Below are 14,017 nucleotides of genomic sequence, written 5' to 3' on the forward strand. Positions count from 1 at the left end.
AAACTTACAGCTAATAATAAAGTCAAAAAAATGCTAAACACAAACCTTCTATAATTTTTAATGTTTAAACATGAAAAACTACATTTGTTTTGCGGTATCTATATAACTTTTAATACAATTAATAAACAATATTGAAGAATGTCTAGATCTATAAAAATCATGGATTAGGAGCTTTTCTTTTTTTATGATATGAATATAAAACGTATTTTAGATAAAAGAGCGACCATGCCTGTAATATCAGAAAGATATGTGGAAAAACTACTATTACCGATTAATATTGAAATAATTCAAATTCATTATTTATCAACAATTTGTTTTTTTATCTCTTAAACATGCAATATCATCATAAAAATTGACAGTAATGAAGATCATTTTTGCACAGCAATTGACAATAAGACGCATACCTGGACTTACTATTGTGAATTTATTGGTTTTAAAAATGTTCGATGTAAAAAATTTGATGAAGGTGCATTTGCGATAATTTATGACGAAAGAAAAAAAATATTCTTCTTACACAATCTTTATAAACTATAAAAACAAACTTAAAGGAATATAAAAGCAGACAAAATATATTTCAATAAAATGGCGTTTGTAAAGACTTTTTTACCTTGCAGAATATTTAAACACATAAAAATAAAAGACTTGAAATAAAGAAATTACTATCTACCATATTTCGCTGTTTCGCGTAAGTCATGATCAAAGTAAAAATTTAGTGAACACTATTTGATTTTATGTCGCCAAAAATCTAATTGAAAAATTTATGAAAGCAAATTAAAGTTGATAATAAAAAAATATTAAGAGGATCGAACTAATAAAGGAAATTCTGTATCATGTAACTTCACATTGAAAAATCGAAAAAGCTACAAAGGTTAAATTATTTTAAATATATTCAATTGCGTTTTAAACGTAACGAACTAATTAAAATTATTTTTGAAAATATGCTCAAAATATTGTAAACATTAAGATTAAAAAAAGAGTTAATAGATTCGCATGATCAGACTTATTGATGAGCATCTAAAATACTAAGCAAGCGTTATGGAATGCAGAAAACACGAAAAAAAGTCATGTCAAATAAAAGTAAAAAATTATTGAAAATTTAAAAATTCGAGAACATTTCATGATTTCAATTTAAAGGTTTTTCTCTGTGAAAACACAATAAACACATATTGTTTCCGTTTTAATACAGAAAATTAAAGCGGGACAACAATTGATCTGTTTTTCTGGGTAAGCAATTTAAAGGCCCTAAATAATTTATCAAAGACCGTTAATTTTATTATTATTTGATTCATACAAGGAATTATGTTTAATAGAAATAAAGAAGTAAAACAAAAATAATACAGCGTTTGGAAGAAATTTAATAGATATATTTAATGTTTTACAATTCGGCTGAGAAAATTCATCAACCTATTTCAACATATAGCATATAATTTGCGCAATAAATTCGTAGGCTAATTTTAAAGCGTAAATTTAGATGATTATTGAGTTTGAAAAAAGATCCAAAAAAAATTTAATAAACAATCATAATAAAAAACGATTAGAATAGTATGAGATAAAGATAATACAAGAAAAAGCATTACATTCTGAAAAGAAAATAAAATCCATGGTTATAATTAGATTAAAATAAAAGTCTTATAATCAGAAAATAAAAGACTGAAGCAATAAAAAAACATTTTTTGGCATGTAAAAATCAAAAAATGCAGCAGTTTAGAGGTCTGTGACGCATTAATATTAAGTTTTTTTTTTGCATCAAAATCTTGACCACCAACAAATTTACTACTATAGAATATCTATTCAAATGTAATTAAGAACACAATCTAGTTTAATATAATTGACGAATGTCTGAAAAAATACACAATCATAGTTTTTAACAAGAAGTTTATTTCAACCGTAAATGCCTTAAAAGATGTTTAAGGCACCTATTTATCACGAATATTCGGATTGAAAAAAAATATTTTTTTCTATGCCATCCAGGTTAAGAATTTTTACAATTTTTTACTTACGAATCTAAAACAAAGTTTAAGTCGTGCGTGCTTCCTTTTTTCAATAAATCATAGCAAAATGAACCTATTAAAAATATAAAGAATTTCGATACAAACTTGCGAAACATATTATAAATAATATACTCGTTAGATTTTATATTTTTTAACGGGTATGAAATAGCTAGAGCTCCCATCTAAGTCGGTTTATATATGACAAATCTATTTCTATAAATCAACTCCAGAATCACTAATAGTATTTCTTAGTATCATAAATCGAACTAGATAAATGTCGATAGTAGTTAAATAAGAAGAAAAGCAGATATTTTCTTTTTGCAAGCTAACCATATTCCTTTAATTGAATGTATATGCGCGCTATTATGTGGATTTACAAAATTCCAGAATCGAATGTTGTTTGATTGAATTTTATAATTTTTATCACTAAATGTATTTTCCCATAGATTAATGTTTAATCTATACTCACTATCCATGTACTCAATTTATCTTTCAATCCTCACCTTCAGTAATTACAACTTTTCTTTCAATGATGCGTTTGATAAATCAAAAAAAAATGCTTTCGACTTGATGCTATTTATTACATTTTCTTTTTAAAAATTTATTTCTTCTTTTATAACTATTATATTGATTCTTTTTCTATTTATTCTTGCCAAATAAAAATTTTCTGCCATTAATGATATATCTCCTAGCACTCTGTTGACTGTGTCATAAAAAAACGCCCAAAATATATGATTTTTGTTTTTGAGCCCTTCTTTCAATTACATTTAGTATTTTAGTTAAGAATATGGTTATGTAATTAAATATACTTAGTTTTAGTAGACTCTCGGTTTTTCTACAATGAGACCTTGTGCATTGTATATAAAAATTTCGCTATATTATTTAGATAGTCAACCACATTGTAAACATTGCGAATTTTCTTATTTATATAGTTGCCGAATATTTTACAACTTCGTTTCTTGCTTCATTTTACAGATTAAAATTCTACGGTGTCCAAATGTTTTTTTCCTTTTATATGGAAAAAAGAAACTCTAAACTTATTCGACTTTGATGTAGTTATATAGCTATATAAATGTAGAAATAATAGATTAAGATATAGAAAGTCTATTCTATTTTTTTTTGTGCACATATATCATAAGTAAAAAAATATTAACAATTTTTATTGCTACCTAATAGAAACAAAGGTTTAAGTTTGTTGAAAGTGCTGGTTTTTCGTAAATAATTATTGTAAATAATGTAGGGCTCGGATAAAATAGCACCGGGAAATATTAAAATAGATAGGCTAGGCGTCACTGTAAAGTTAAAAAGTCAAAACTTGATAAGAGAAAATAAACCATGTGCAACAAATTCAAATGCCTATTATGTATCGTTTGTATTGAAATATTTGCCTAAAAAACCTTTAAGCTTGTGATGCTGCTAAGAATAACGCTACACTATAAATTTTTTTATAAAAACATTGAAAAGAGATTTATCAACCCTACCGATAAATAAAAAGCATATCGAAAGGTTTTTCGTTGCTTATACTAGACCTAAAGTTAGTGATTCTTATAAAAAATCACAAAGACCTCAATGCAGAACTTCGTATCAAAAAGGTAGTGGGGAAATAATGTTATTAGTTAAAGCAAATTAAAAATCATATGGTCTATTTTGATATAAATGGCCGATTTAGTGCTATTTGGCGATGCATAAGCTACATATTTGTCCAAATTTTTCTTTTGGAGATTTTGTGATACTTCTTTTTAAATAAAAAGAAAAGTTCGAATAATTTTTTTTTGAAAATCCCTGCTAGTCTTAAATGTCTAATATTGTATATATCTGGATAATAAATACTACTAACACAATTTAAAACGACTTTAAGGCTTTCATATTGGGCCCAATGTACATCATGTCTCAAGTTTTATGATCAGATGACAATGAATGGTGATACTTTAATTATTAAAAAAAATACATATATTATGAAATAAAGTATAATAAATAATAGCTAAAAAAATTTATCAATACTTTTGGTGGCTGCCTTGAGTAAAAAATAAACCATTATTGCATAAAAAATGAATAAAACGATTTTATTACATTTTTTTCTTTTTAATAAATTTTTAAAATTCAGAATGATTAGAATATAAGTTTAAATTAGAATTTACCTTTGACTACTAACTGTTTAATAAAAAAGAGATGCCTTTGTAAGTGACAGTAATGCTCTTAAAAAGTATTCATTTATCAACAATGCCTTTTAGGACCTACTTACCATAAATCAAGTACATAAGAAGGCTTGAGCAGAAATTAAGCTCATATTTAAGAAGAAGCCACAAATATGATTAAAATGCACAGTAAGATCGAGAAAAATGCATTTTAGATAAAAAGAGCCAGAGCAAGATGAAATGGCAGGAATGATAGCTAATATAACTATATTTTTTTGAATAAAGGTAATTTTCGACACCCTAAAATACATAGGCTTAAGGATTGATTGTATGACTGAAATGCACTAAAACGATGCAACTGAGCCGCAAACGCCATAATATATGTGACAAGATTATAAAGAAAATTGAGGCGCAAACCATGATAATAGGAAACTGTAAATGGAAAATCTGTCTATAAAATGTAAATATATAATAAAATTTAAGTTCTAAATATTTGTAGAGCTCAAGAAATAAACATGGTATCGAAGATAAGGGAATTTTTATGCATACTCAATATTTTAGCGTAACGAGAATTTTTTTTGACTGTATCGATATATGTTTGCTATAAAGAAAATATGAAAAATACTGTTTTAACTTGTTATTGTATGCGTAAATTTTACAAAGAAATAATAAGAAATGTGTTCTTATTTACTGAAATACTAAAGGAAAACTAAAAGATGTTATGAAGAATCAAAAAGTGCATATACTTAAAGAAATCAGGTACTTAAACAGATACTATGGTAGCTCGAAGATCAGATGAATTTAGTATTCGCTTACTAGACATAAACATCTAAAGCTCGATTTTAGAAGCGCGGTGTGCTACATATCAGTGATTTATATATTTTTGTGAGATAAGAAAGAACAAGACTTTGGGACAGTAAAATTAAATAGTTTACCTAACATTTGTAAAAATAAATAGTATTTTTTTTCGACCTCGTAAGACATTGGTTATCTATATGTAAATACATTCACATATGATGCGTTATGTAAGTTAGAAAATACTGAGAATGCATTGAGTTGCCGGGCTAGAAAGCTTATGAACTCCAGCTGATAATTTGGTTTTTTATGAAATTTAATTAAACTATCGTATTTATGTTATTCCTGTCTATAACTTAGGATAGATATGTAGCCCTGTGGACACGAATTTTTAGCGAAACGCCAAGTAAAACCCTTACTCGGGAGAGCGTTGTGCGAGATACTTCGATAAAACAGCTAAAATGCCAAGGAATATAAGTAATAGGACACAGTAAAGCTTAAAATACATTTTGCTAAAAATTTTATAGTCCAATTTAATTGATTTTTGATATCACTTAAAAATTGGTTAAAAAAGATAAAGAGAACTTAAAAATGACAAAAACACATAAAAATAAAAGATGTTGAGGAAAATAATTATTTATAAAAAATCAAACAAAATTTTCAAACACTAGGAATACAGTACATGCACACAATCTTGCCAAACACGAATGATCAAGGTAGTTAAGCTTAATTACAAAAGTTAAAAGTTCTGTGTACATACTTTACCTTCTTAATCAAAAAAGCAGCACAAGTCATCTATGCATGTTAGTTTAAGAATTATGTTCTTTTTGGAAATATTTTTTTACGAGGATAATGCAAGAGGGGTGGTTTAGTCGGAGTAAAGGAAAGGTTGTATTAAAAACAGAACATAAGACTAAAGTGAATAATACTGTGATCTATTCACTAGCAATAATCATATCAGTATGTCATAAAACTTCTATTAAGTTTTGTAACTAGCTCAAAAATAAGTGATGCACAACGAAATTTAAGAGAAAAAGTATCTAACTATGTAAAAAAAAATACTAACACCAAATAATAATGGAGATATTTAATGAGTATTTAGGATAAAAGTATCGTAAAAAGTCGCCAGATGTGTATAAAAAAGGTACAAACAACACCATTAAATGTGCTATTATATTGCACAAGACCGAAAATATTCATTTTAAGAATATAAGTTAGACCTAGTGCCGATATATGTTAGCGAATTCTATAGCCGAATCCATTGACAGAAATATTTTCGTATAGGAAAAATTCCAAGCTCTAGCAATAGATCTTTATATATTTGCCTTTTTATATCGGCTTGTGATTTTTTATATTTATATCTTTTGCATAAAACGAAATAAAAGAAATAGGTACAAGGAATTTGCGAAATAACAATAAAAATCAATGTTATGAGCTGTAAAGCATGTACTTTGTAAGATAAGTTTCTGAAGAACATTAAGCGCATAAAACAATTTTTTAATGTCAATGCAGATTAGTTAAAAAAATCATGATCATTACACATTTTATAATACAAACCCCACGCATAAAAAAATTCTATGTGTGTATAAGATTTCATCTCCAGATTTTAAAACGATATATGGCGTATATTTGACTTCATATAAGAAAAAAAACTCGAAATTATCGAATAGCTTCATAGAAGTTACCGGAAATTATATTTGTATAATGGGTGAATAAGTCTAAATTTGGAAATTTAAAATACAAAAGAGAATACATGGTTGGAGACTTTTGGGTCGTTTAGTACGTGGAAAATTATACGAACTGAAAAAATATGTGAATGTTTAGAAATTTTAATTTTGAATTGTGCACTGAATAATATAAAAAATGCAGAAAGTGCATAAAGTTAAGAGAATATGCCTTTGTGCCTTAAAACTAAAAACAGATATACTTTCTAAATTATGCGTTCTATGTTTTAAGAAATGAAAGAGAAATATAAACATCGATTTATATATAGTTATATTTGCCTTTCTTAGAACATTTAATAAATTTAATGATAAACGATAGATTTTAATATCGATCGCATTGTAGTTGTTCTGTAATTTTATAAATGAAAGCATGTGTTAAGACAAAATCAATTATAAATTAAAGTAGGTGGCAGAAGTTAATTTACAGTGTACTCTATTTTAAACACATTTTCGTAAATAATATGAAAAAGAAAAATATATATCGGAAAAAATATATGCTTGATACAATTAGATGTTTAACTATCTATCAAAGACAAAAATCATAAACTGATAGATCTAGAATAAAATATCTTTAAAAGGAAGTTTTAAGAACACAGAAACTAGATGAAAGCATAAATAAAATAGACACATGGGGCAAATTAAAAAACTCAAGAAAATAGTAAAAAGACAATAATATCAACACATACCATAAATTAAATGAAAAAGGTTTTTTTAAATGCCAATTTCTATACAAAAAAAGTAGATCATACTATAGTAAAATAAATATAACTACACATGAAATATTATATATCACACTAGTGTGATTTACTAACAAAAAAATTATAATGTAATCATTAGAGATGATTTAAAAACATGTATGCACGTCGAATCGAAAAGAACTTATGAATTTTTTTTTTTAAATGATCATACTAAATTTTAGTTTTACACAGAGCCGCATACAATATTACTTTAAACACAAGCCCCTGTAGTTTAAGATGGCCGTACATATTTTGATATACATAATATATTTTGTAAAAAAACTCTAAATATAGGTATTTTTGATGTATATTTACTAATTTAGAACATCCGATGCTCTAAAAAAAATTTATGATTCGGTACATATGTAAATTTTGCTCTATATATAATAATTAGCAGAAAAAAACAAAACCAACTATTTTTTGCAATTTTTTAAATTTTTTCTCGAAAAGTCATGGTTTTTATATTTTTACAGGTATAGGTTATAAAATAAATTTTCCTTTCAAATGTATCAATGTTAATATATTGTATTTTTGTTTATCATAATTCATTTTGCATTTTTTATTACATGTATAAAAATTGATTACACTGGCGTGCCCTCCTATACAAAATTACTACCATTTCAGGCAAATAAGTACCCTAGATCATCTTTGGTTGAATTATTATGTTTAAATGTTTTATTCACGCAAAATCAAGATTCCTATTGTTTAGATTGCAAGTATCTAATAATAATATATGGTTTTATGTAGCTAACATAAACATTAAATTTTTATATACATTTTTTATTGAGAAAACTAATAATAGAAATCGAAAGGGGCATTATTTCACGCAAAAACATGAAGAAAACTTGTACGAAACAATATGTATACAGCGATTTAAACAGCCCCATTAAGAATTTTGTTGTACAAAGATGTGAGGAAAAATTGATGCAAAAAAAGCAAAGATTCTAAATACACAATCGTAGAACCATGTATAAAATTTAAGTTAAGAATTTAAAAATGTATTTGTTTTAGAAAATCTTGATGCAAAAAATGCAAAGAGAACATAATGTTTTTATGAAAAATGTATAAGATGCTAACCATAGACACAATTTAGTAATTATGAAGAAAATAATGAAGTTATTATATACATATACCCTAAAACATCTATCCAGAAACTGCGGTAAGGTAGCAAAAATTATACAAACAACATAGTTGCATTGAAGAAATGACGATAAAACCGATGATAACAACCAAAAATTGTCGTCAAATTAAAAATAATAGGTATATAAGTAAATAGTAACATAAATACCGAGTAAACATCATATATTACAGATAAAACATCCTCATCACACAGAAAATCTTTTTTCTTCAAAAAAATAAGATTACAACATCGCAAACTTCACCAAAAATAATGATTCAAAAAGTAATAATCATTAAAATCTTAAAAATATGTGCAGTGCAAAGAATTTACCAAATAAAACGGCTTGCCTTAACAAAAATAAATTTAGAATACCTAATAGATAATTAGCAGATCAGTATCTGAAACTAAACAAACTAGAAGTAAGGGCATTGAATTATAAATTAAGTATTTTTTTGTGATATATGTGTATATATGTTATAGATTTTAAGTTTTAGAAGGACTCAAAGATTAAACTACAAAGAACAACTAGACATGTGTTATGTACAACAACAAAAATCGTAATTATTTGTAAATTTTTTATACTTAATTAACTGGTTGTTATTTAATTTTTTTTACATTCAAATAACAAATTTATTTGATTTTATTCATGTTTGAATCAAATCGTGAAGTAATTTTTTTGGAGAACAGTTTTATGTTAAAGGTTTTTACCAGGTTCACAGATCTTATTCTGAAAAACAGATATTTTCATCTGAAAATAATAAAGCTCATCAACATACATGACACATTTATATAAAAACCTATAATGTCAATTTCATATTACAATAATTAAATATATCTTAACATATTATAGCTGAAAATCAACTGGGAACATTACGAAAAGTAGAGAGAATCAAAGAACAAGCCTATATGAAAGAAGTAGTAAATAATTAAAGTGAAAATATGCTATTTGCAACTTCGTTCAATGTGTAAAAATCTTTGGATTCTTAAACATAAATATTTGATAGGTTGTCTTTAAGCAACTTTTATGCATGATCAAATGAGTAATTATGTGGTAAAATTGACAAACTCATTTATATATCACTTGATTGATCTTAAAGAAATCGCTGGAAAGAAATTAGAAATGAGAATCTTTTGTATATTAATTTATCCTCAGAGGTTTTTGTAATCGGTATCAACTTTATAAACCCAACTAATTGAAAAATAGCGTCTCGAGATTTTTCACTTAATAAAAGTTTATTTTGAACAACCAATTTTCATTATATTAACATCTTTAAAATAGTTGATAAAAACCTTAAAACTTAGAACTGATATCGCAAGAAGCGTTTATTTTTAAACAAATACAGGTTGAAAACTAATAAAGACAACTTAATATAAAAACGTATATTTTCTGCTGATCGGAAATATTTTTAATATAAAGGAAAGATTATATAACCTTGGATTCTCGAATACTAAAAATAAACATAAAATTAGAAACCATGGATAAGATATTGAATAAAATTGTTTATGGTGTAAAAAACTTATCTACAAAGAGATCGAACGCAAATAACAAATAAAATCAATGCATATATATGCTATGCAGCTTGAAAAATTTTCATATGAGTAATAGAATTAAAACGATATATTAATCCAAACTAGATGATGCCATAAAAAAATATATAGTTGGAAACAACATACATCTACAACCAGCAGACAAATATAAAAATAAATAAAATCATGTGAAAAAAGACGAACTAGGCATGGAAACTAATATAAACCCAAATTTGAAAATACATTATGCCAATTAAACAGATCTCTAAGATTCGAAAATCGAGTATCTAGCAGAAAAGCAACTATTTCTAAACTTTAAAAGGACATCGAAAATAAATATAGCAAAAATTAGATATTATTTATAGTATAAAGATCATATTTAGATGATTTTATTGCAAAATCTTATTTCTAAATTAATTGTGAAACTATTGTGTAGAATAAAAAAAATCACGTACAGAAAGCAAAATTCCATGTTAAGATCATAGATCCAAAAAAATGGTTACACTATAAAAAAAAATTATACTACAAAAGAGGCTAGATTCTTGTTTATACTAGAACTAGTATATTTTTAAGTGATATATTAAAAGACCACACTGTAATCCATATTATAAAACAGTCTTTATTTAGAAATAGATGTAAAAAAATGTTAGAAAATGATTAAACAAGAAGAAATAATAAAAATTTTATAAGTATTCATTTTATGATATGATGAATATAGAATTTCAAAAAAAAAGAAGAGAATATGTTGATATTCAGTGCATGAAATTATGAAAAAAAATTTGCTCAACTATTATTTTATACGAGAATAAAAACAAAATTATGCTATAAATCATCATCAATGCATACGTATCCATGAAAAAAAAATTATTGTACGAAATTGATGAAAATATGATCTGATTGCAAATGTATTGTCTTCGATCTATAAATGTTAAGCAACCAATATTTGATATACAAAAAATATGATCAGGTGGTATCAAAATTTAATATGAAAATTTACAGAACTTGTGATATTTAATAACTCGTTGAACCATATATTCAAATACTACGATTGCTAAGAACTTTGAACTCATAATTCTTGAGACTGAAGAGGTATTGGTTAGTATATTAGCAGAGATAATAGTAAAAATATAGTTTGCTCACGGGATGCAAGACACTGTCTGTTTGAGAAAATATAAAATTAAAATCAAAACTTTATCCAATGATAAAATTTATGATACAGAAATCTTTTGTTATATTTTTGGATCAACAAATATTTACATTTAAACCTCGAAAATAATATTAATTAAAGCTTGTAGTATATATCAAATTTTCACATCGCAGCTAAAAATCGTAAATATATTTAATTCTATGCGTTAATCTTTTCATTTTGTATTTAAGTATATTTTTATGAGGGGATATAAAAAAATTTGTCGCACAAAAGTTGACTAGCAATTAATGTTTCTCTTGTGCGTAATAGATGTATTATAAAATAAAAATATGTATTTGCTTTTTGAAGATGCCAACTAGTGCGTATAATCTGCACTTACACCATGAGTTTTACTTAAAATACGCCGTGAACCATGCGATAATATATTTTACATATTTTTTATTGTAATTTAATTGATTCGATATAAGATATGTTTAATTAATCCTAATACTACTATGTTTCTTTTTTATAGTGATTATTTTACTTAATAAAGACACCTTTAACTGTTATAAAACATCAATATTGCAAAAGTAATTATATTGGTGATAGTTTTGGATACTAGATTTGAATTTTTTTTATATCTTTTAGAATTTACAGCGGTTAATTTAAAAAAAATAAAACCGCAAAAAACCCACTCAAAACATTGTATTTTCATGCAATAAAACAAGCTATTATATAATTGATATAATATTTTTTAATCAATTTTTTTTCGACGGCTTATAAAAATACAAGTTACCGCATCGTTTTTAAAATTTCCATAATACCACTTAATAATATCTTTAGAATTTATTACTGATTGAAAAAATACGCTTATTGTGGAAAATTCTGGAAATTATTTGGTTTACCCTCCGCAATTATATCATGAAGCTTAAAAATTTCATTCAGTTGTCTATACTTCCCCAAAGAAGGTTTTTTCTAATATTCCGTTCAATCGCCTCAATATTGTGCCATAGACAGAAAAACTATACACCGTGATACTATATAACATGGTATTTGCTCTCTGGTCAACTTTTCTATATATAACATCTGCAATTTACGCGTCCTAAATTATAATGTTTGTATCATCATCTTTAAAATTTACTTATCTTTTTAATACCTCCTGGTCGCCTTTTATATATTTCTTATCATTATTTATTTGATTAGCTATATTGAAAAATGTAAATGAATATAACAAAAAAGGTTTTTGCTTATTGATATCAGGCTAAAAAGACCTAGACTATCGCATTTATGGTTGTCATTTTTTCACCATTCTTTATATAATAACAATCAACAAACTTATAGAAATTAAACTTTAATTTTTTAACATGTGATGTGTAAATCAATATAATATATTATTATAATTTTTAGATTCGATGTCTACATTCTTTTCTGTAAAAAAATATGAATGGGTTAATTCTAGGCTTATGCATGGATCTTTGCTACGTCTTTTATTTTTTAACGTTCTAGTCTAGTAATTCAAAAAAAGCCTATACGAAGAACCCGTTTTGCGGGAAAATTAGGCGCTAAGATTAAATAGACGCTCATTGGATGATTTTTACGTTTTATATAAGCAATATTAACAAGAGAAATCGCTAAAATACGTTAAGTATACTTCGCTATGGTAAAAAAAGAAATAAAATGTCTTTCGATATGATGTATTTAATTAACTACATTAACCAATTCTAGACGAATCAATATAAATTTGGTGGTTATTTGAGAAGTTAAATGTGATCAAATTAATAATTTAATAAATTTCTCAAATTACCATTCATCTTCTGAAACATAATCTTATGAAACATTTAGAAAAATACGACTCGATTAAAAGGATTGCTGCTAAAGGAATAATCGAAAATATTATAAGAGCTTATATTAGAAAACGCAGATACGTAAAACAAAGTATGTCGCGGTCAAAAATTTATGGTGAAAAATCATTTTGGTTCTGGTCAGTTTCGGGCTCGGGAAATAGCTGTTTGGTTAAGTCACAGAAAATTGTTACACAGCCAAACAAATAATATTTTTAAAGTATTCCTGTATAAACCCAAATAATGCTTGTAGGAAGTAACACAAAGCTAGTTTTTTCATTTTTCCTAAAAATGACGGCATTCTAAGTCAAACTTATCCTAAAAACGCTTTATTAAACATTAACTCTAAAATCAAAACCAAAAATTACTTCTTAGATACTCATTACATGGCTAGTGTCACAAGTTATTTTTACCATTGGGATTCAAATTTCTGAGCCTCTTTTCTGTTATAGGATCAACAAAATTGTGATTGCGAGTGGCGGTCTTGGGCTACTAGTCAAGTTCTTTCTCGATATTGGTGTATGCAGCCCAAGCCTTTGATGAAATAATTGTATCTGAACTGCAGACTCTTATTACGAATTCGTGTACCAAAATAGCACACCATTCCTCAGAATGACAATATACAATCTTTCAGGAATTCTGAAGGCATCTAAAATTCAAAACGCATACACATTTACAGGAAGTGCTTTTCAGCTGTGATTTTTAAGCTTTTGCACAAATCAACTTTTATCAATTATATAGAAATTTTAGTTCCGCTCAATAAAATGTATCAAAAACACAAAAATCTTTTACCGTTTCCAATTGTTTTTTGTGTTTACTAGGGTAGGTTTCATGTCAATTCAATATCAGAGATCATGTATTTAAGTTCTCTTTTCTGAACTGTGAATCATAATGGTCAAGAAACCAGACAATAAAAGCACGAATACTATAAATAAGATGGAATGGCAAAAATTCTATAAACGTTTCTGTAGCGACTGTAGTTTTTATTGTGACACATCTAACTTAAGCCATCTTATATAAC

This window comes from Rhyacophila brunnea, unplaced genomic scaffold (assembly GCF_057557595.1).
Source record: "Rhyacophila brunnea isolate RB1 unplaced genomic scaffold, BYU_Rbru_1.0 scaffold_68, whole genome shotgun sequence".
Classification (NCBI taxonomy): Eukaryota; Metazoa; Arthropoda; class Insecta; order Trichoptera; family Rhyacophilidae; genus Rhyacophila; species Rhyacophila brunnea.